Source organism: Aquarana catesbeiana, linkage group LG06 (genome assembly GCF_042186555.1).
Source record: "Aquarana catesbeiana isolate 2022-GZ linkage group LG06, ASM4218655v1, whole genome shotgun sequence".
In the NCBI taxonomy this organism is placed as follows: Eukaryota; Metazoa; Chordata; class Amphibia; order Anura; family Ranidae; genus Aquarana; species Aquarana catesbeiana.
This window is the reverse complement of record NC_133329.1, coordinates 331,699,613-331,724,522: the sequence shown is the minus strand read 5'-3', so window position 1 is coordinate 331,724,522 and position 24,910 is coordinate 331,699,613. Positions and strand designations below refer to the sequence as shown.

Here is a 24,910-nt window from a genome sequence, read left to right as displayed (position 1 = left end):
CTGATCACGTGATGTAAACAGAAGATCGGTAATCGGTATTCCCTCACGCTGGCAGCGTGCGGGGAAAAAAAAAAAGCCGATCACTGGCTTCTGTCAGAGTGACATTGGTCCCTCACACAGAGCCATGGCTGCCTCATCTGTGCTCACCAGTGCCACCTACCAGTGCTGACCATCAGTGCCACTGATCAGTGCTGCCTACTAGTGCCCATCACTGCAGCCCCATCAGTGCACCTCAATGAAGAAAAATTACCCATTTTCAAAATTTTATAACTATGAAAAGTGTTTTTTTTTTTCAAAATTTTCGGTCCATTTTCATGTTTTTTTTTTAAATTTTCTGCTTAAAAAAAAAAAAAAAAAAAAAACAGCAGTGATTAAATACCAAAAGAAAGCTCTATTTGTGTGAAAAAAAAAGATAAAAATTTCATTTGGGTACAGTGTTGCGCAATGGTCATTCAAAGAGTGACAGCTCTGAAAGCTGAAAATTGGTCTGGGCAGGAAGGGGGTTTAAGTGCCCAGTAGGCAAGTCGTTATTAATTCATACGGTTTTATGCAATGCGCTCTTCATCATTCTATTCTGCATAACCTCTACCCTGTTGCTGGTGGTGAGCAAAGGAGTAATTTTTGAAAGCCCAAAACTTTACCCGGTGCCAAACAAATGTGCACACCCCGATGCTATAGGCGAGCAGGCGTTCCCTCCTGAAAAACTGTCCGGGGCTAGAACTACCCCAATCTAGGCCAGAAGGCCAGGCACCCGACCCTCAGGATCAGACCCAGATGCAGCACCCATCCTCACCAGGAGCACCCTTCCAGACGGCTCAGGCTCAACCATCAGCCAGCCCCCAGTATTTGTTGGGCAGCTTGGCATAGTCCCTGCTGAAACCGCCTTTCCAGGCACTATAACACCATTGGATTTGCTGGCCCTCCCCAATGAGAGTAGCACAGCGCCTCCTCTGGAAACTGATAAGAACAGATTCTACACTTGATCTTAGCCAAAAGGCCGAGAGTAATAGTGAAGGTGGACAATATTATACACATAAGCGCTTTTTAGAGCTTTTATCATTAAAATGGTCCAGCTTTCTTGGAAAGTCATTCTAGCTTATAGGGAGGTGAGTATCTGGTACTTTATTACTTGGAGGACTTTATTGATGAAAAGGAGTGGAACTGTATTTAATGCAATTTATCTGGAGAATGGTTGTTGTGAAGACCAATATAACCACACACACTTTTTGGCACTTTATGGTTTATTTGTACAGTGCCGGTTAATGTCGCTCGCGCTTGCTGCCCAACCCCCCCTCCGCTTGGTCCGGACTGCTCTGTAGCTTCACGAGTCAGCCTTTAGGGCTCGTTCCCTGGCATGGTAAAGCGAGGTATGCTCAGGACCCCCCCGCCCCAAACACCAGATCACTGTCTGCTCACCCATCCATACATCTGAGCATCTTTCTGAATTGTAGAGCAGCATCCTGACCCCATGGCTGTGAGCTGGTGACCTCTGCGGGTGCTTCCTGGGACCGGCGGATGAGAGATCTCTTGCTGGGAGCTACCGGCCCTGCCCTCAGCGGACTGAACCGCAGGGACCTCTTACTAAGGCTGAAAAGGGGACTATTGAGGTGAGATTCACAATTTTCCTGAGAGAAGCCACTGCTGCAGATCCATCCAAACAGAAGCGGGAAGAATGCTAAATGGACAGTGGTAGGAAAAAGGTTTGCCAAAATAAGACCCTAGTGAATGTTTTTTTGTTAAAACTTGAATTGTTCTTTTTTTTTTCTCCTCTTGCAACGTTGATGGGCACCAGGACATCTTATGTGCATCCAGGAATTGCTTACTCTTTAGCTACTCACCTGTGTCTAGTTCTGAATGAACTTTTTTTTCCCCTCTCCTTTATCTTATCATATAAAGGGGAACATATAAGGAGAGCTAAACAAATGTTAAACAGATGCTAAATAAATGCTTTACTGAATGGCTTAAAGGCTAAAATGAACTTTCCAACTTATGTTACTAACTGTAATCGCAACTAAATACATATGCTAGAACATATCCCTTCTGTATAGACAAGAGGGGGAGGGGGTGCTGCGCTATCCAAAACAGAAAACTACTGAGTATGATGTACGTGGAAACCTACTGAGAAGTGTGGTGCAAGCCACTAGGGGGATTATCAATTAAGCTTCATGCTGATACCCCATTATAAATAAAACACATAAATAAGTGCAAAATCTGATAAAAATATGCAACGAATCAAATACTAGAAATTGATGATAAAATCATGTACAGATGAAAATAAATACATGTGCCGATACCAATTCAATAAAAATATGCAATGAATCAAATACTAGAAATTAATGATTAAATCATGTACAGGTGAAGATAAATAAATACATGTGCCGATACCAACTCAATAAAAACAAGTGGATGTTGCAAAAAAACAAAAAAACAAAACAACTTACAAATCGATATAAAGGCAGCAATAAATAAGGGGGTGCAACTTTAAGCTAATAGAAAACTTCCTATGTGAGTGTGCAAAAAAACGCATAGACAGTGCAAGTGCTAAGTGACCTAAACACATCCAATTTATCAAACAGTATCCAAGCAGTAAAAAGCCGCGCTGATCCAGGATCCTAATAAAAGACCACAGCCACCTGCACTTAGTTGCTGTGCGGTTTACCCATCACCGCTGGGCGTGGAGGCAGAAACAGAACCTGCGCTGGTCCAGGACCCTGAAGTAAAGATCACAGCCACCTGCAGTTACTTCTTTGCGGTTTACCTAGTACCGCTAGGTAAGGGGCCACTACTTATATGAGTGTGATTCATGCACGAAGAGGACACAGATTGAATTTTATTCCAGACACTTCACCCCTTCTACCTGAGCACATAAGATTTTTTGTATTGCACAATAGAGGACATCATCACATTGTACTATTTTTTTTTCCACTTATGCACATAGTTGCATGGTACTTGGACTGTTTTTCGTCAGCAGATCCTATAGGACTTTTTACTGCTAGGATACTGTTTGATAAATTGAATGTGTTTAGGTCACTTAGCACTTGCACTGTCTATGCGGTTTTTTGCACACTCACATAGGAAGTTTTCTATTAGCTTAAAGTTGCACCCCCTTATTTATTGTTGCCTTTATATCGATAAGTTTTTTTTTGCAACATCCACTTGTTTTTATTGAGTTGGTATCGGCATGTGTATTTATTTATCTTCACCTATACATGATTAAATCATTCATTTCTAGTATTTGATTCATTGCATATTTTTATTGAATTTGTATCGGCACATGTATTTATTTATTTTCACCTGTACATGATTTTATCATCAATTTCTATTTGATTCATTGCATATTTTTATCAGATTTTGCACTTATTTATGTGTTTTATTTATAATGGGATATCAGCATGAAGCTTAATTGATAATCCCCCTAGTGGCTTGCACCACACTTCTCAGTAGGTTTCCACGTACATCAAACTCAGCAGTTTTCTGTGTTGGATAGCGCAGCACCCCCTCCCCCTCTTGTCTATCTCCAATTTTGGGTTTTGTCTGACCCATTGTCGGTGCGTGCAGCTGTCCAGACGTATACTGTTTCTTTCTCTTTCCGTCACGGTAGCGTAGGAATAATTCACATCACATATCCCCTCTATATGCTGAAGGATACTATTGGGAGACCCCAGAGGTGCTCAGGAGCGGTTGGTTCCTTCTGTACATTACCTGCCTCCATTAAGGTGGTGAAGAGCAGGAGTAATTTTACGAACCCTGGAAGTACCCAGAGGTAGGTGTGTTGATCCCTCCCAGGAACTTAATATCTTATGAATAATTCCCCTCCCCCTACTAACCACGTGTCTCTGAACTATAATTTAGAACTTTGCAAACTGCTTTGCATTGTATGCTGGAGAACTGATGAAAATGTAAGACAAACAAAGCAGGTAAAGGAGCCCCACCAGCTCTTTGCCCAGGAGGTATCCAGCAGTACATGTCAGCAGATACCAGTATAGTGGAGGATGGACATAGCAGCCCTAGGCGGGGGATTGCATTATGAACAGGAACCAGTAGGCAAAAAAATGGCAAAAAACAGAGGAGGAGAAATGGGCAGGAAGACTTAACAATTGAGCCTCTAACTGAGCAAGGTATTGAATAGAAAAATCTGGATGCCGCACACCGGATGAAGTAGAAAACTTGTCTTTATTGTAGAAATGGGACCATCAAAAGTACAAGACAATCATGCAAGATGTACAGGATCAGCTGCTGATCCTGTACATCTTGCATGATTGTCTTGTACTTTTGATGATCCCATTTCTACAATAAAGACAAGTTTTCTACTTCATCCGGTGTGCAACATCCAGATTTTTCTATTCAATACCTTGCTCCATTCAGCATTTAGCCAGCACCTTGGACTTTTCAACTCTGAAGGCTTCACATTAACTTTACACCTGGGTTTGCATCCACCTGAGCGGTGAAACACTCTCTGAGCCTCTAACTGACCAAGAAGTAATTATGAATAATTAACAAAAGTCATGCAGGTACTGTTTAATCCCCTATTGAAGAGAGAAATGACAGACACTGAAAATTGATAGAGTGCATAGGATCACAAGGTATTACACCCAAGGGACTGAAAATCCAAGAGATGTAATACTTGGGTTTCACTATGCTGAAGACAAATCTAAAATCATGGAAAAAATGCGGAAAATCAGCAGGAATCTCTTATGAAGGAGCTGAATTACAGATTTTTTTTCAGACTTATCCGTAAGGCTAATGAGAAGGAGACTTCTTAAACTTCTTAAGCCACTGACTGAACAAATGAGGACACTGAATATATCATATCAGTGGCAGATTTCTGTCATAAACTGGACATCCCACCCCCCCCCCACCAGGATGGGAGGAAAGGGAAGGAACATTATCTGCCCAAAGCAACATGAGATACTTATACTGAAGGGAGGGGGGAGGAGGAAGAGGGGGCCCCACATAGTGAAAGCTTCCCTTGGAAGAAAAACGAATAGAAATATTAGAAGGGTGATTGAGAACAATGAGCGTGGGGGGGGGGGCTAAGGGTTTGGGGTACCGGCAGGTGATCTGGAGGTGTCAGAAGTAATGGCCCCCTGGAAGATATGGAGATAAGGCAACATCTGGATGGTGTTCGCCAGACCCATATATTGAACAGTAGGGAATCTGTCCAACCTCTTGTAGGCTTACTGTTCCAGAGAGAGGGGGATGGGAATATGGGGGGTTCCCCTCTCCCCGTGTGCTCTTTGGCTCTTCCATGCTTCATCTCTTTTGGTCAAAGACGCTCCCTGTGCTGAACCATGACTTTGATAAATCTAGTTACTTACAATGTAAGGGGACTAAACACCCCTAATAAAAGGTATAAAGTAAATAAAGAGTTGTATTTTTTAGGGGCCAATGTGGTTTGTTTCCAGGAAACACATTACTCATGCCTCAGAGTGTAGGTTGTCCTCACATTTGTTCCCCACGTGGTTCTATGGAGACTCAACATCCAGCCACTCACAGGGTGTGGCCATAGGCTTCGAAAAAACGATGGTACTGGCAGACCTGGAGGGAAGGTTCCTTTTTATAAAAGGAAAATTGTTCAACATGGAATGTACCTTTCTAAATATTTATTCCCCAAATAAAATTTTAAGGAAAACACTGAAAAAACTTGGGACTTTAAAAGGAGGGTAAACTTATAATAGCAGGCGATTTAAACCTAAGCATAGACCCACGGAAAGATACTACAGGAAATCTCACTCGTTATACAGCTCAAAGACAAAAAGTAATTAAAAAAAACTGTTACTGGATCTCCAGCTGGTAGATGCATGGAGGATTAGACACCCAGGGAGACAGGATTACACCTTTTACTCCCCCGTTCAAGGGTCATTTTCAAGGATCGATTATGTGCTAATAAAACCAATTGGTACCATCTCTTAAAAAGGTGCTGACATTAACCACTTGCCAACCGCCTCACGCAGACATACTGCAGCAGAATGGCACGGGCAGGCAGGGTAACGTATGGGTACGCTACTCCCCTCCCGTAGGCGGGGGGTGCATCACGCCCCCCCCCCCGTACCCGAGGCATTTGGCAACGTTCCAGGAGCGATCCGTCCTGAGGGGGAGGCCACTGATTCATGGCCACCCCCTCACGATCGCTCCTGGCAAATGAGAAGCTTCCTCTGCTTCTATAAAGTAAACAGAAGCAGAGGAAGTGATGTAATTTCTCTCCTCGGAAGCCGGAACGAAAAGGCTTCATGGGGAGAGGACATCTACTGTGAGTCTGCACCAACACTACACTAACACTAGCACACATAGGCACCGATTACTGCATTGGTGTCATTTGTGACTGTTATAAGTGTTAGGGCAGTTAGTGTTAGGTTCCTTTAGGTCTAGGGTACCCCCCTAACCCCCCCTAATAAAGGTTTAACCCCTTGATCACCCAGTCGCCAGTGTCACTAAGCAATCTTTTTTCTGATCACTGTATTAGTGTCACAGGTGACGCTAGGTAGCCAGGTAAGTATTTAGGTTCACCATCAGCTTTTTATAGCGTCAGGTACCCCAATATACTACCTAATAAAGGTTTTAACCCCCTGATTGCCCCCTAGTTAACCCTTTCACCAGTGATCACCGTATAAGTGTTACGGGTGACGCTGGTTAGTTTGTTATTTATACCCGCCATTTATTACCCAATAAAGGTTTAACCCCCTGATTACCCGGTGGGTGATGTCAGTTAGGTTTTAGTGTCAGATGGGGTCTGCGTCGCCCCGACCAGCGTCAGGTTAGTGCCAGTACCGCTAAGACCCATGAACGCAACATACACCTCCCTTAGTGGTATAGTATCTGAACGGATCAATATCTGATCAGATCTATACTAGCGTCCCCAGCCGTTTAAGGTTCCCAAAAACGCAGTGTTAGCGGGATCAGCCCAGATACCTGTTCGCACCTGCGTTTTTCCCCTCCGCCCAGCCCACCCAAGTGCAGTATTGATCGATCACTGTCACTTACAAAACAATAAACACACATAACTGCAGCGTTTACACAGTCAGGCCTGATCCCTGCGATCGCTAACAGTTTTTTTGGTAGCCTTTGAATCAGTCGCTAACAGTCAGGAGCTTTTTTACCTGCGAGTCTCACTAGTGTACCAGTAAATTCAGAGCCCAAAATGGCAAATCAAAGGAACACTAATGAAGAGGCCTACACGTTTCTGAGCATGACAGATAGTGAAGAGGAAGTCACTCATCTGTCAGATCCAGGTTCAGAATACGATCCTGTAGACGAAAGCAGCTCCATGACAGATAGCTCTTTTTTTTTCTTTTTTTTTTTTTTAAAGGTGTTTATTTTCATTTTTAAACAAAAAGAAAGACAGAACCAAAAAAAAAACAAGTACAGACTGACAGTACATACATGTATGGTGCAACAGCACATTAATACGGATATAAAGAAGATCATTAATTAGGTCGTCTGTATAAAACATTAATACCCCAAACAAGAATAGAAACAACCATTCACACGCACACCCATTCACACACCTAGCACACACATGACCTCATTAGCTCAGAATATTTCAAGAAACCGACAGGGAATAAACTTTAAGAGCATATGAAAATCTCTATCCACATATAGACATATGTCAAATAATGTTTACTGGATCCCACCAACATACCACATCACTGAGACAACTGTGAGGAGAGGACATCCCCCCAGAAGTCCCGAGACATCCAGCCACGGCTGCCATATTTTGGTGAACTTCTTAGGGTATGCCCTACTTTTATATAATAATTTGAACTTAGGGAGGGTCCCATGAACAATACGGAAGAAAGCTTGGGCCGAGAGGGGGGCGGTACCTTTCCAATGTAACAAAATTGTGTTACGTGCGTAAAACAACAATATACGTATCAACGTTCTAGCATGAGTGCGAGGAACATGATCATTCAATACCCCCAAAAGTCCAACCTCCGGAGTATGAGGCAACGGCATATGCAGCTTACAGTTGAAAAAAGAAAACAAATCCTTCCAGAAGGTTGTAAGTCCAGAACATGTCCAAAACATATGAAAAAAAAAAATCGTCAGCAATCATGTTACATCTAGCACATGCAATATGTTGACCCAGACCCATTTTAACCAACCTAGCAGGTGTATAGTGTAAGTGATGTATAAACTTAAATTGTATCAGGATATCAGCCGTGCTGATATCATGAAAGCATATTTCCACTGCCTCTTCCCAATCCTCTTCAGAAAGCTCAGGCATAACCATCTGCCATTTACGTTGAGAATTCTGAAAGGGATCCGCACCCATCACCTGAAGGCGCCCATAAAAGGTCGTCACTAGTTTGTTTATTTCTGGGAATGACAAAAGGTCCTCAATAGAGGATTCCTTGAGCTCTATGGTCAACAAGCCGAATTGTGTCGTAAGGGCATGTCGTAAGGGCATGTCGTAATAAAAAGGTACTTGAAGAAGAATTTATTGTCGAGGCCATATTTAAAGTCTAAGGTCTTCAAAAGGCAGTAAGGTATTCTCCTCAAATATATGAAAGAGGTATGTGATTCCAAAACGGGCCCACCACGTCGAGTCCGGATGACCAGAGAGCTCAGGAATATTCGGATTTCACCACAGGGGAGCCTGCGGCGAAATATCTACTTGGGATTGTGCCAGTGTCTTTCCCCCCTCCCTCCAAGCCATAAAACAAACCTCAATGGGAGAAAATCTGGAGCCACCTGTTTTCCTTGATCTATGCAATTCATCCTTCAAAGAGGTAGGAGGTTCAAATAAGGTCAGAAGAAAGGCAGTGGCAGGAGTTTGGGGATCAGAGTGCAGCCAATCATGGATATAGGTGAGCTGGGAGGCGAGAAAATAATTTCTTAAGTTCGGGCAAGCCAAGCCGCCTACGGCCTTGGCCGCTTGTAGAGAGGATTTGGCAACCGTTCCAAATAAAAGTAAACAGGGCAGAGTCAAGTTTTGCAAATAATTTTTTGGTGAGGAAAACCGGGGAAGCCGGTAGAGAAAAGCTAGAGAGAAATTTTGGTAGAAAAATCATTTTAATTATATTTATACAATTAGATTGAGGGGCAGTGACGACCAGGTACGGAATTTATCCGTCATCTGATGGACTATAGGGGCGATATTGAGTTCTTCATATCTAGGGAGGTCGGCATGTATCTGAATACCTAGGTACTTAAAAGGAGGGTGTTAGTTGAATACATGACCTCTGCAGATAATCACAGGGAGAAGGGGGACCAATAGCAAAGGCCTGGGATTTTTCCCAGACCACCCGGAGCCCCGAGAACGCACCAAACTCCTCCACCACTTGTAGTAATTTAGTAAAAGAGCTCTCCCTACCATCCAGATCTACCAGGGCATCATCTGCGTATAAAGAGATCTTCTCTTCTAGCAGGCCAGAATGGATGCCCCCAATCTCAGGCGTCTGCCGCACTGCCAGAGCCAATGGCTCAATGGCTACTGCAAACAGCAGAGGAGAGAGAGGGCATCCCTGCCGAGTACCCCGGCTCAAAGAAAATGGTGCAGAGATGTCCATGTTTGTGCGAACCCTAGCCCTCGGGTCAGCATATAGTAATCGAACCCAGCGGATAAAATTTGGGCCAATACCCATTCGTGCCATAGCTTCCCATAGGAAAGACCAACTCACAGTATCAAAAGCTTTCAATATGTCCAGGGACAGGACTAAACCAGATCGTTTCACACGTGCTGCCTCATGGACATGTGTTAGAAAAGTTTTAAGTGTTTATTGTGTGACTATTAGAAAAACTATTAGAAAAACAATAACCCTGAGACTTTTCTTAAGATGACTTCTGAGCACATTGTTGTATTAACTTGCTGTATCGTTTGCTTTAACTAACTCCATAGTAAGTTGTAGGATGATTAGGCTTAACCATATATGGTAGAATAAGAATGTACAGGAAACACTAATTAGCAAAATAAAGTACCATTTTGTACCAGGCACGTTATCTGTGTTTCCTCAGCCAATAGAAGCGTTATAGCTATATTATTGTAGGTATTAGGAGGGGGGGTGTACATCTCTTTGTATGATTCTTACTGCATCTTTTGGCCTGTAAGCATCATCCATTTGTGTGACACATCTGAAATAAATTGTCTGCTTTTCAATACATCTGGAGTTTGACTGATCACAAGAGGAGAGTAATCCTAACATTTTTGGTCCTCCGAGCGGAAACCAACAAGTGCATTTCGGGTCAGATGGTCCCGACAAAAACTTTGGTGCATATTGGACCTCAAAGCTCACTGAGAATTAAAAGTCCCCCCACTCAACGTTAGTGGTGAAATAGGGGCGGGGGCCAGAGACCCAGATCCACTGTCTGGTTTCGAACTTCGTGATCCAGTCCTCCTGGTGTTTGAGAGGTAAGATAATTTAACTTATTCTTAATACTCTCTAAGAGTCTTTTCTTCTCTTTGATTAATGTGTTGTAATTGCCGACACTGGTATTGATTGTATAATATCTTAATAATCCAGCGTGCGAAGACAGAGACACCTGGGAGCGTTGTCTAAGGTAAAAAATAGCGTTACCCACTGTCCAGGACAGGTAATAAAAAGATTTGAGGTATACCGAACATCAAAGGGTGAATGCCTGACGTCATCGTCGAAGGTGGATTGCCCGACGATGTAAGCGCTTAAGTGATCTAGAAAGATCACAAGACTAACTTTCTTCTGTGTGTTTAGTTTCTCCTTTCTCATTATTAACCTTTTTGTTGATGCTGTAACCTTATTGAAAAGAAAAAACAAAAAAACAACAGTACTGCAGAGACAAGTTCATTATTTTTTGATTCTCCCTATAGTGTGGGGAGTGATGATATTTTTACACTTCTTGTATTCCTATTGTTACCGTGGGCTGAGGTCACTATACCAGTGTTATATAGGTAAATGAGAGACCCGTCTGGCGCTGACAATGGGGAAATTTATCTGTAAAAGAATGTTTTGTGCCTGCTTATGAGGCTGCTGTGTTCCTAATGTGCCAAGTGGGAGACTGTAATTCCTCTTTAGGGACACAGGGCTTTATAGGGAAGTTTGGATTCAATAGTAAAAGTGTCAGGATTTGGTGGATAAATTTAAAATGTTAGGACCCAAAGATCAAAAAAGGTATGGGTTGATAATAGGAGTTTAAATAACCAGCAAAAAAAAAAAAAATCTTTCTTCACATCTCATGTTCTGTGTGTCTGTAAAATTTGTGTTGTAGCCTGTTTGCCTATCAGTGACAGATTGGGAGCTGGCAGAGAAGCAGGAAACTTTGCAAAAGCTTAAAGTCTTATGGCTTCGCTCTGTAAGGCAGCCAACACCTTGCTAGCCAATGTATTAAGCAGATAAATATGTAAGATACCAGGTTATTGCACTATATGGCCCATGGGGATTGGACCGGAGCCGGCGTCTTGGATTACTGCACCGTCTCAGGTACCACTGGACAACATTGTCCGGGAGACTGTGCTACATCTGGGCCGCCTGCTCGGGGACAACCCTCGGTGGGACTCATAGAAACCAAACAGTTGGAGCTGCAACTTCAGGTAAAGGTGATCCAATAGCCATATCATTGATGGGTCTAGCAAAAGAGAACTAGACCAGGCGCAAATGTTATCTAAATGTTTAACAAATATTTGAGAAGCAGAAAAATAGCCAAGTATGACTGAGTAAAAAATAAATAAATAAGTGCGAGAAATCATCACAGGGAGATTAAAGCCTGCTGTTTTTCCTCACCCCTCCCCTCCTGTGAATCCCCTGTATTACAGGAGGGAGTGAATTGCTCCTCCATTTCAAATTCCTGTGTGAGAGATTGTGTCTGTAAAAAAGTTAACTCTTGACCAGCTATGACAATACAGAAGGGTTATATTGTAAATATTAAAACTGAGCATAAAAAAAAAAAAAAAAAAAAAAAAGGTACACTGATAACACCAGGCTGCTTTATTATTTTAGCATGCCATGGTGTTAAAGGAAGCACATGGCAGAAATTGTTGATGGTTTTGAGGAGGTAGATGGGAGACATGAAGGTGGATTACATTGTGGAGTGAACAGAATGTTGTGGAGTTGATGAATGTGAGAAAAGGAAAGGCTGAGAATGCTTTGATTACTTTAAATGTGTCCAGTCCAGAGACAGTATGTGACTGTGCTAATTTTACTGCCATAAGGAAATAGGGATTTGAATGGGCTTTGCTAAGAGAAGCGTGCAGTAGTTTTGAAGTCCAGAGAGAGGAGAGAAGGGAATATACAGACTTGATGCTTTTTCTCAGAAACAAGAAAATGCAGATTGCCTGACAGACATAGCAGAAGAGAGAGGGAGATGATGATGGATGACTAGTAGGGCAGCATTAACCCTTTGAGCACACAGAGGTTAATTTGTGCATCTGAAAATATTAGGATTTTCGGTGGGAAAAAAAGTCCGAATAATAGTCTTAAAGTAAAAATTTTTTGGATGTTACTTTTAGAACTCCCAGATTTTCAACTGTAAAGTGTTAATGATGCAATGCTGTTTATATTTAGGTACATTTATAAAGTTAAAAGGCTAAGTTCTAAAATCAGAATATGTGTTTGGGTTAAAATTAAAAAAAAAAAAAATATTTTGGGACCCTTTGGATCTTTGGATTTCACTTGGGACCAGAGAATAAGGGGAATAATACAAAAAGGGATTCATGTTTTATTTAATTCTGCTAAAATATCGGGGTCTGAGAAAAATATTTTGATATATTGAATATATATGTCAAATAATGTAAATGTCGCTAGGAAACATTTTATGTCTGCATACTTGGTGGACTTATGGACTTATATTTGAATAAATGAAAGAATATTGTTTTTAACAACTCCAAAGTAAGGAAGGCTTTCTTTGGTAGTTTGATCTACGATCCTGCGCTCATTCATGTTAGATAAAGAGTATCTATTTTCCCCAGCACCAATTCAAGTGCAGATATGACACCCCCCTCCTCCTTCACAACTGAAGAATGAGGAGAGTTCCTTTTTATGGGGTGGGTGTCTAGTGATTACATGAATGGGTACAAAATTGAACCTTTAGGAGGTATTTTAGAGTTTAGAACATTAAATTAAGGTATGAAATAATGTAGACTACACAGTTCTTAGAGACAAAGAAATAATATTGGAAAACAAAAAGGTTGCACAAGTATAGATAACATTTACATGTCACCTGATTGAAAACCAGTATTGCCAAAATCCTTATTTATGTATGCAGCAGTGTTGACACATGGAGTAACACATGTGTCAAACAGGGGGATGACTGAGATGTTAAATAAGGTATGTACAGCCTATGGCTTCACTAACTACTAAAAAAATTTTTTCCTCTCAATGGATTATATGTGCAAGATACAATTCTTAGGGAGGCATAAGACCACGGAAAGGGAAGTTCCCCACACCGCAATATCCATTCCAACACATTTGCATGGATTTTATTGAATTGGACATATGTGAAAGGAAGAAATATTGTTTGCTAATCATAGACAGCCTGACCAAATGGGTGGAGAATTCCCGACAGGAAGTGCTGATGCACAGACAGTGATAATGAACCCTATTTTGTAAATAAAACTATACTACATTTGACAGAAGTGATGGGAATTTAAGTGAAATACCATTGTGCCTATCATCCCCAATCAGCTGGATTGGTGGAAAGACATAATGGCATTCTAAAAAAGCAAACTGAGGAAAGCTATGGAAGAAACAGGTAAAAATTGGATGTACTGCCTACTAGTAGCTGTGACCAGTATGCGTAGCACACCCACAAAAGAAGGTTTAAGCCCATTTGAGATGATACATGGATGGCCATATAAGATACCCTTACAACCAAATGAAACACCTACTGAGGAGTCTGAGCACACACTAGCAGAATACATGTCTAGGCTGTTAAGACAAAGACAAACCAATGATTTTTGTTCTGTCCTAGAAGGTCCAATTCGAGAAGATGAAAAGGTGCATGTGGGAGATTGGGTCTTAACAAAAAGTAATAAGAAAAAGCAGTGGTACTCCCCAAGGTGGGATGGTCCTTTCAAAGTCCTCCTAACTACCCCTACTGCGATAAGGATTGCAGAGAGGTCTACCTGGATTCACCAATCCCATTGTAAAAAGGCTTTACAGGTAAGAGTAGGGCCAGTTGGCTACAAGAGGTTCAGAAAGTCCGGCTACAAAGGGAGGTCTCACACAAGGTGGGACTTGTCTCAAACCGGTGTAGTCTCTCTCCCCTTCCAACTCTCCTATCCTATCCGCTGGAACTCTGTAGCTGGTTAGGATAAAAGGGACAGTAATTATCCTTGGGTTACTGGTGATTCTAGGAGAGGCATCCATAAGAGGGGTTATACGTTATGGAAGAGCAGAGGAACCTTTGGGTTGGGAAAGAACAGGAAAAGCATTGAATTTAACCTTTATAGAGGGAATAACTAGCACCATACTGGTAGACTTCTGTCAGATTGCAGATTGTGGGGATACAACGGGGGCTAGAGGAATTCTATGGGCAGATAAATACATTTGCTGGCTCTGGAATAGGGCAGGATGTCAAGCATGGAATCAGGCCCTGTGGACCAGTGTATTAAGATTGGAGGTATAATCTACCAGGGCCTAAAAAGAGTGGAATAAAGGAAAGATTCAATTACAGAAGCGGCCAACTCCCCCTACACACATAGTAAGAACTGTAAACAATTATTGATAACATTAAAGGAGTCGAGGAAGGAAGATCAGCAGTTGTACTCTATGGGAGCATGGGTGTCAGGAACTGACCCCTCAGGCAAATTTTTCCTCAAGGTATTACCACCTAATAAAACCTGACAACAGGAAAAGGTAGATTATGGGAGTGTAGACGTGGCGCTATTTCCCTTCAAATTAAAAATATATAGATGTAAAATATTAGGGGAGGTATGCCTCAAATAAAATGAACTGTGATACATCCTCTGTCTGTTGGTCTCAAAATGTGTTTGAAAAAATAAATAAAAATATATATAAGTGCCAAACATCTAAACAAATGCAACTACTTTATGTATTAAACCTCTGATGCAGTAAACCACTTTTGTGTTGCACCCTCTGGGGGCAAGAATTAAAAATACCCTATACAAGTGATAGTGTTACACCCCCTGTTGATGAATATCAGAGTGTGTGTGTGTTGAAGGTGCTGAACTTCAGATCCTGGTGTGCTACACCCTCTGGAGTCCGCAAACTAAAATCCATGATCTACAATATCTGGAACTGTAGAAATGCAGTGATCTAATACCTAGTCGGCAAAGTGATAAATATGGATGTCTGCTGTATCAAAAATCTGGTATGTGAATAAAAATCCAATTATGCCAATAGATAAACTTAAAGCAGAAGTGAAAAATAAAAAAATAATAAATCAACAAAAATGTGAATGCACAATTCAATATACGTCTCTGTGTTACACTACAGTAATGCCCCTTTTACACATGCGGACAGTATGTCCGTATTTCATCCATCCGTTTTCGGATGAAATACGGACATACATGCATCCCTATGGGATAGCGGGTGTCAGCGGATGTACATCCGCTAACACCCGATGTTGTCCGGCTCCGCTCTCGTCCGATTCTGCGGACGGAAGAAAATCCTATTTTTCTATCCGTCTGCAGAGCGGATCGGATGAACACGGATCGTGTTCCTCCGATCCCCCATAGGGGAGAGCGGAGATCTGACAGGGCGGTCCCTGCACAGTGTGCGGGTCCCGCCCTGTCATCTGCCTGCTCAGCTGGGGAAAACAGAGCGATCCCCGCTGAGCAGCGGATAAACACGGGGCGGATCAACACGGATCCGTCCCATGTGAAAGGGGCTTAAGACCATATTCAAAACCAAAACAAATGATGAAATTATTGCAAACACTAAATTATTAGTAGATAAGTCCATACAATAAATAAAGTGATGTGCTTAAAAAAAAAAAAAAAAAAAAAAAAAAAAAACTGTCCAGTGCTTCATCAAAATTTGGTGCTGATTATCCTTTCAAGTGACAGTGGTGCCAGGTGATATTATCCGTGTTGATAATGTGATTGCACTCACCAGATGACATTACCCCCAGGGGTGTTATGCCTTCACAGTGTGAGCTACTGGGTTCTGCTGGGCAATCTGAGAAACGTTTTGCTGGCTTTTCCACCGAGATGTCACATAGGGGAAAGAGTAATGCCCATAGTGTGATATTGTTTAAAAAGGCTTTATTTATTAAAAAGTTTAGGAGATATACTCACATGATAAAACAAGAGCCGGCGCTGTGTAAACTAAACAACAATCGCCGCTCAGACCGGAAGTGTAGCCATACTAAAATAGAATTTCTGAGTAAAAGTATAAGATTTACTAACCTAACAATAGAAGATGCCATAGCTTTGGAGACCGATTACCAAGGAAAAAAAATGAGTGGTTAGAATGGTTGAGGTATACGGTTAAAACTTAAAAAAAAAAAAAAAAAAAAAAAAAAAGGAAAACTGTTTAGTTTGTACCAGAGCAAGACTACATTTAGCAACTATTCCTTTTCCTCTAGATCACAATACAGATCCAGAAGGTTTAAAATGTATGTTGCGATTGTATAATAATAGCTATAAACCTAAAACAAATTCTACCTGTCACACGTTGAGTTTGTTGTTTCCCCTAGTACAGAGACCTCAGATACCTCCAGCGGTTACGGCTTATCCGGGCAACTTTACTTGTTTTGCACTCCCAGGGAACCGTAGCGGGGTGGATCTTGGGTCGCTACCCGATGACTATTGTAGGGAGAGGATTAACATGGGCAATGACTGGGTTGAACATGACATTCAGAGAACTGATGTCTGGTGGATGTGTGGGGATAAGAAACTGTGAGCTAGGATACTGGCCAATGCCCGAGGGGATTGCGCTATGGTCCAGCTGGCTATGCCCCTGAGGATCCTGTCAGAACATCCGTGGACTAAGAGTCACCAACGGTATCGGAGGGACACCTCTCCCATAGGGTCATTTGACTCTCGGATCTACATAGATGAGATTGGGGTTCCTCGCGGAGTGCTGGATGAGTTTAGGGCCAGAAATCAGGTGACAGCTGGGTTTGAGTCTCTTCTCTGGTGGGTGACTATAGATAAAAATGTTGACTGGACTAAATATATATACTATAACCAACAACAATTTGTAAACTATACTAGGGACGCTGTGAAGGGCCTAACAGAACAGTTGGCCACCACATCTCTAATGGCATGGCAGAACCGAATGGCCTTAGATATGGTCCTAGTTGAAAGAGGAGGGGTATGCAAAATGTTTGGTAGCATGTGTTGCACCTTTATCCCAGCTTCTGGAGGGACCATGAACCTTGGAAGGACTGACTGCTCTATCGAATGAATTAGCGGAAAACTCCGGTATTAATGATCCATTAACAAACTGGCTTGAAGGATGGTTCGGTAAGTGGACTGGACTTATCACATCATGTTTGATCAATTGCTGTGGCTTTGGCCGTTTTGGTCACTTGCGGATGCTGCTGCATTCCCTGTATTCGAGGACTTTCACAAAAACTGATTAAAACCACAGTCTCAAGAACGATGTATGAAACCCTTCCTACCTCTGAGGAGACCTATGTGGACATTGAAGTGCAACTTAATGACATACAGACCGAAAGTGTATAACACTGGGACTATCATCGAAATGTGTTGAGATAAAATAGTCACGCAAGAGGAGGGAATGTTAGAAAAGTTTTAAGTGTTTATTGTGTGACTATTAGAAAAACTATTAGAAAAACAATAACCCTGAGACTTTTCTTAAGATGACTTCTGAGCACATTGTTGTATTAACTTGCTGTATCGTTTGCTTTAACTAACTCCATAGTAAGTTGTAGGATGATTAGGCTTAACCATATATGGTAGAACAAGAATGTACAGGAAACACTAATTAGCAAAATAAAGTACCATTTTGTACCAGGCACGTTATCTGTGTTTCCTCAGCCAATAGAAGCGTTATAGCTATATTATTGTAGGTATTAGGAGGGGGGATGTACATCTTTGTATGATTCTTACTGCATCTTTTGGTGTGTAAGCATCATCCATTTGTGTGACACATCTGAAATAAATTGTCTGCTTTTCAATAAATCTGGAGTTCCACTGATCACAAGAGGAGAGTAATCCTAACATGTAAGTACAATCTGCGGATATTATCAAATGTACTCCTGCCAGGCATGAAACCGGATTGGTTCCGGCGGTATGAGGGACAGGACAACCGACTGAAGTCTGAGGGCAAGTATTTTTGCTAAAATCTTTGCATCACCGTTCAGGAGTGAGATAGGCCGGTAGGATCCACATTGTTGTCTGTCCTTACCGGGCTTGGGTATAACAATGAGTGCCTCATTCATAGAATCAGGAAGCTTCCCCAATTTAAGGGAGTCCTGAAACAGTTTGAGGAGCCTAGGAGCCAGTACCTCTATATGTGTCTGATACCACTCCGAAGGAAGCCCATCCAGGCCAGGAGTTTTATTAGAGGGTAGGAGGCGTGTGGCCTTGGTGACCTCCTCCAGTGTAATGGGTTTATCTAAAAGGGATTGTTGAGAGTTACTAAGTGCTGGGAGGTCAAGGGATTCAAAGAAGCCCATAAAGTCTGTTTCTGAAGGGATGTCCGTGCCCCTGTACAGTGTGGCATAGAAATCTGCGAAAGTTTGGTTAATAGTCAGTGCGTCAGTTGTAGTCGACCCGTCTGGTAATTGAATTGTGGCAATCGCGGCTCCCTGACAGTCCGCGTGTGCAAGATATGCAAGGAGCCTGCCATTTTTCCCTCCATGCTTGTGAATACAAGCCGAGAGGTACAACTGCTGTTTCCTGGTCAAGTCTACCATGTGCAACTGCAGAGCCCGATGGGCCTCTGTCAGCATGCCCCTAGTTTCAGAGGAGGGGGCACCCGTATGACGGGCGCGGGCCTCCTCCAAGACTTGTCGAAGATCCTCCTGTGTCCTCCGAGCGGCGGACCTGTAGGACTTAATTCTAGAAATATAGGAACCCCTGATCACAGCCTTAAAGGCATCCCAGACAGGGCCCGCAGCAGCAAAATCCGTGTTAAGGGACCAGTAATTAGTCATGTCAGTCGGGATGCCCTCAGATATCTCCGGTGTAGAGATCCAGAGAGGGCTGAGTCTCCAGGTTCGGAACGCCGGTCTATGGCCCACAGTATCACAGAATGATCAGACTCCGTATGGGGCAGATACACTATGGATCGAACAGCAGGTAAAAAATCCTTCGTGGCCAGGGCGTAATCAATTCTAGAAAGGGCTGCATAGGACCTAGACTGGCAGGAGTACACTTTGGCATCTGGAAGTTTCCAGCGCCACAGATCCACATATCCGTAAGTATTACACCACGCACGAAACAACCTGGATTCAAATTGTAGGGGTTTTAGTCTAACTTAGGTTGCAAGACCGAGTTGAAATCCCCAAGGATAAGCATAGGGCAATTAGGCAGGTTAGCAAAATGAATATTAAGATCAAAGAACATTGCAGCCAGACCGGGGGAGGGAGATACACCGCGACCAAAATAAGGGATGTGCCATGTATTGATATATGTAAAATGACATACTGCCCCTTGGGATCTAGGACAACTTGATGACACACGAAGGGCAACCCCTTACGAATTAGGATAGCAACCCCCCGGGCATAATTTGAGTAGGTAGATTGATAGTGATTGGCCACCCAGTTTTTTTTAGTGCCATCACTTTGGACCCTATTAGGTGAGTCTCCTGGAGGCATAGGATGTGTGGCTTACTATGTTTCAGGGCCTCAAAGATAGATGCGCTTTTAAATTTAGAGTTCAGCCATTCAGCCAGGACATTCCATGAACAAACGGTTACTTCAGACATGGGGTTGGTATTATAATTGCTGGGTCAGGGGGGAGAGGGACAGACACTGGGGTCTCGGAGGGCTTCCCACCCCTGGTCACAGCCACATAGAAAATTAAGGGCCGCAGTGCTAGACATACAACCATCCATACATGCACACAACCACACAACTACATACATTAGCATGTTCATTACCCAACAAGGGCAATAAATTCCCTGCCTAGCTCAAAAAAAAAGGGGAGTGGGCCTATACCCTAAACTTGTACCATGCATGGGGCGCATGGCCCAGAACAGGAGGCAAGAAAAAAAAGTTGAAAAGCAAAAAAAGTCAGTGTTCAACAACAATATTTCCAAAAAAAAAAAAAAAAAAAAAAAAAGGAGGGGGACTGAACCCCAAGGCAGCTTAGGCTCGGTTAAAGACCGAGACTTGGTACTCTCCCTCCGGAGATAAGTATGATCCTCCAAAGTCAGCACATGTTTGAGCAACAAAAGAAAACTTTGCATTGATAAAATACAAAAAATAATGCAAAAAAGGAGAATCCAGAGGAGGGAGGAAACTTCAGTTACAGCAGTGGAGCCAACAAAATGTGGGGATCCGCATCAGGCAGGAGGCTTAGGAGGGCAGGGTAGTGATTCCCACCAGGACTGAAAGAAATGGGCTTTCCCTTGGTATGTGATCCGAAGGGTGGCAGGGAATAGCATGGAATACTGAATATCTTGCTCCCGGAGCTTCTGCTTGACACGCTGGTAGCTGGCTCTACGGTTGCAGACTGTCACAGAGTAGTCTGGAAAGAGTGACACCACAGCATTATTAAAAGCGGAGACTTCCTTTCCGCCTGGCAGCCCCCAAGATGGAGTCACGGTCCCTGTAATTAAGGAGACGGATCACCACCGTACATGGGGGGTGACCTTCAGAAGAGGGCGTCCTGGGACTCGGTGGGCCCTCTCAATCACAAAACAGGGGAACAGCTGCTCTCGGCCAAATTCTTGCTCGAACCAGCTCTCTAGGAAGGCTACAGGGTCAGAACCCTACACCCGCTCCGGAAGTCCAACTAGGCGCAGGTTATTTCTGCGTAGGCGGTTTTCGAGGTCATCGACCTTATCCTCTAGAGATGTAATCTTTCCCCCATATGTATTGAGTTTATGTAGAATAGGAGCGACAGTGTCCTCCAAATCACTGATACGTTGCTCAGTTTCAGTAACCCGGCCACGTAACTTGTGCATGTCCTGCTGCATAATAGTTAGGTCAATCTTAAGCCCATCCACCTTCCCCACAAGGTCCACATGGTTTACCTTGATAATGGCGAGGACATCCGCCAGGGTGGGTTCCCTGTCGCCATCCGCGACCTCCGAGCCCGGGGTCGGTAGCAACGGCACGGCTGCAGGGTCCGGAATCTGAGGGGAGGGTGGTGGGGAACAGTCCTGGCCGTCTCCAAAGAGATCCAGAGTGGAGGCTGGAGATGAGCTGGGTCCATGGATGGTGATGCTCATCTTTACTGGGGGTTGTTTCTTCACTCGCCGCTTTCCCATCCACCAAAATGCCCCCCGATGATGCAGGAGACACACAAGGAGGGATTAGGCAAAAAAGAATTTGACTGCTGACAATGGTTGATCAGGATGGAGCAGGATTGTAAAGGGAGAGACCGTAGCTACACAGGAACACGTCCGATCACATCCTGAGCCAGGCCACGCCTCCTATGACAGATAGCTCTGACGACGAAGTTGTGGTCCCTGCCAAGGTCAGGGGTACCAGACCCCAATCTTCTTCTGCTGTTGAGGTGCAAGAACCGCAGGGCTTTCGTATGGAGCAGAGAAGTACTAGTGCCGCCATTCCTTTTGGTGAACTGGCAAGCACCAGCGGCCTAGTACACCCTGGTTGTAGTCAAACCAGCACTGCAGTAACACGTGGTGACCTGGCGAGTCCCATAAGTGCAGTTCAAGCTGGTGAGGTGGAAAGCACAAGTAGTGTCCCACTGCCACCAAGAAGTCAAACACAGGCCCGTCGAGCCCATATAGTGCCCTTCCTGCTGCATTTGGCAATCCTAATTGGGAACCAACCACTTCTGCAGCACCGTACTTCCCCCCCATTCACTGGCCAACTCGGCATTCAGGTGGAAACAGTTGATTTTACGTCACTTAATTTTTATTCGCTGTTTTTCACAGAAGATCTATTGCGGTCCAAAGCAATTTGTATGCTGGTCAATACATCGCTGCTAATCCCCAGTCCTCCCTTGCCAGAGATTGGAAACCAATTACGGTTTCTGAATTTAAGATCTTTCTGGGCCTATCCCTCCTCATGAGCATAACTAAAAAAAGAGTGAGTTGCGGTCATATTGGTCCACTGACCCAATTCACCATATGCCCATGTTCTCCGCCTCCATGACCAACAATGAACTGGATACGATCGGATACGAACTGGATACGATCGGCTCTACAAAATTCGTCCCCTCAAACCACTTCAACCACCGTTTTGCAGACTTGTTTACTCCCCAAATTGTCTGCTTTGATGAGTCCCTGATTAAGTTTTCTGGCCGCTAGTCTTGCAAACAGTATCTTCCCAGCAAGCGTACCAGATACGGGGTCAAGATGTATAAGCTCTGTGACAGGGCCACAGGCTATACATGTAGTTTTATGGTTTACGAGGGAAAAGATAGTCACGTAGAGCCGCCAAACTGCCTAGATTACATAGGGAGCGCTGGCAGGATTGTGTGGGACTTGGTGTCACCCTTATTCGAAAAGGGGTACCACTTGTAGGTGGACAATTATTACACGAGCTTGCCACTTTTTTAGTCACTTGTTTGATCATGAAATTGGAGCATGTGGCACCGTGCAACCTAAACCCCAGAGGCTTGTAGATTCCAGTGTTAGGCTGGGGGGGAGCCTGCTTCAAGTGTACTAATTTGCTCTCTGTGAAGTGGAGGGATAATAAGAATGTTTTCGTTCTTACCTCCCTTCATGCAGACATGACGGTCCAAATTCTTACGGTGACTGGTGTTGTGGGGAAACCCCTCTGTGTCCACGAATATAACCTTAATATGAGAGGGGTGGACCTCAACGACCAGTTGTTGACGCCATACCTAGTTGCCCGTAAGGCCAGACGCTGGTACAAAAAAAGTCTCTGTATTTCAATTAGCTTTGCTGAACGCTCATGTGCTATACAGAGCTTCAGGACTGGATCCTTTCTTAAATTCCAAGAAGAGATCGTCAGAGCCCTTCTGTTTCCAAACGGTGCTCCACCTCACCTTCCCAATCCAAAAGCAGTAAGTCGGCTGCATGAGAGGCATTTTTCGTATGTCCTCCCGAGTACCCCTTCCCAACGAGCCCCCCAGAGAAGATGTTGTGTCAGCAGCAAGCGCAGATATGGGTGTGACACCCGCTATTATTGTCCCTCCTGTCCTGACAATCCTGGTGTTTGCATCGGTGAATGTTTTGAACGCTGTACACTAGTTGAGTATTAGCGTAGGGTCTCCCAAGATGCCATCGCATTTTGAGAGACCCAAACCTGGAACCGTTAAACAGTTAGAAAAAAAAAAAAAATATATATATATATATATATATATATATATATATATATATATATATATATATATATATATATATATATATATATATATATATAAATAAAATAGTTGTCGTTTTATTGTTCTCTCTCTCTCTGTTCTGCTCTTTTTTACTGTATTCTATTCTGCAATGTTTTATTGTTATGTTTTATCATGTTTGCTTTTCAGGTATGTAATTGTTTTACACTTTACTATTTACTGTGTTTTATCGTTAACCTTTTGTTGTTTTCAGGTATGCCATTTAGCTGCAGCGCAGATTTATTTATCTAAAAAGGAGCATATATGCATAAGCATGGGGGCAGGAGGGGTGGAGGAGCGATTTGCTCCTAACTTTTGCGGGCGGTTGCCCCCATGCTTCGGCATATATTTTAGGCACAGATTGCGTTAAAAAAATTTTTTTCTTCTTTTTTTTGTATTTGCTTTGCAGGTATGGTATATCTGTCATACTGTAATGTTACTTTGTTTTATTGTTAACCATCATTTGCAGTGCAGATTTATCTTGACAGCAACAGCGTTTGCTCCCACGATACATAAAGCATGACTCCAGCGCTGTAGGAGGTGATTTCACCACCACAGTAAAAAACAAAATGGTGCATGTATGCCCATCATTAGAAGTGGGTGGATGAAGGGAGGTATTCTAATGGTGGGCACACCCACCGATCAATATCTTTCGTTTAGCCCACAGGCTGCATGAAAAAAAGATTACAATATATGCCCAACAAGGACCAGCAACGTACTGGTATGTTGCTGGACTTTAAGTGGTTATACCAGAATGATGCCTGCGGGGTTTAGGTATCATCTTGGTATCATTCTTTTCAGCCAGCAGTCGGCTTTCATGTAAAAGAAATCCAAGCTGCTATTTAGCCTCTAGACTGCTTTTACAAGTAGTGGGAAGGAATGTCTTCCCCCACCCCCGGTCTTTCATGGTTTTCTCTGGCTCTCCTGTTCCAACAGGGAACCTGAGAATGCAGCCGGTGGTTCCGCCAGCAGACCATAGAGCTGATCAGAGACCAGAACAGCTCCAATCATCTCTATGGCCTAAGAAACCGGAAGCTACGAGCATTTCATGACTTAGATTTCGCCGGATGTAAACAGCACCATTGGGAATTTGGGAAAGCATTTTATCACACCGATCTTGGTGTGGTCAGATGCTTAGAGGGCAGAGGAGAGACCTAGTGTCTAATAGACCCCAATTTAAAAAAAAAAAAAAAAAATACCTGTCACTACCTATTATCATAGGGGATATTTACATTCCCTGAGATAGCGATTAAAATGAATAAAAAAAAAAAAAAAAAAAAAAAAGAAAGGAACAGTTTAAAAATAAGATAAAAAGCAAAAGCACCCGACCCCCCTGCTCTCGCGTCAAATGTAAACAGCAATTGCACCATGCATGTGAGGTATCACCGCGAAGGTCAGATCAAGGGCAGTCATTTTAGCAGTAGACCTCCTCTAACTCTAAAGTGGTAACCTGTAAAGGCTTTTAAAAATGTTTGTGCACAATTTTAAAGCATGTCGTGTTTGGTATCCATGTACTCGGCCTAAGATCATCTTTATTTCATCAAACATTTGGGCAATATAGTGTTTTAGTGCATTAAAATT

At 43.1% G+C, this 24,910-nt stretch overlaps 1 protein-coding gene and 1 pseudogene across 2 annotated transcripts in view; both read right to left on the bottom strand.

Moving 5' to 3' along the window:
* Positions 1-24,910, bottom strand: part of LNPK (lunapark, ER junction formation factor) — a 142,150-nt gene that overhangs the window by 73,715 nt on the left and 43,525 nt on the right. The window lies entirely within an intron of this gene.
* Positions 905-1,010, bottom strand: LOC141101876 (U2 spliceosomal RNA; annotated as a pseudogene).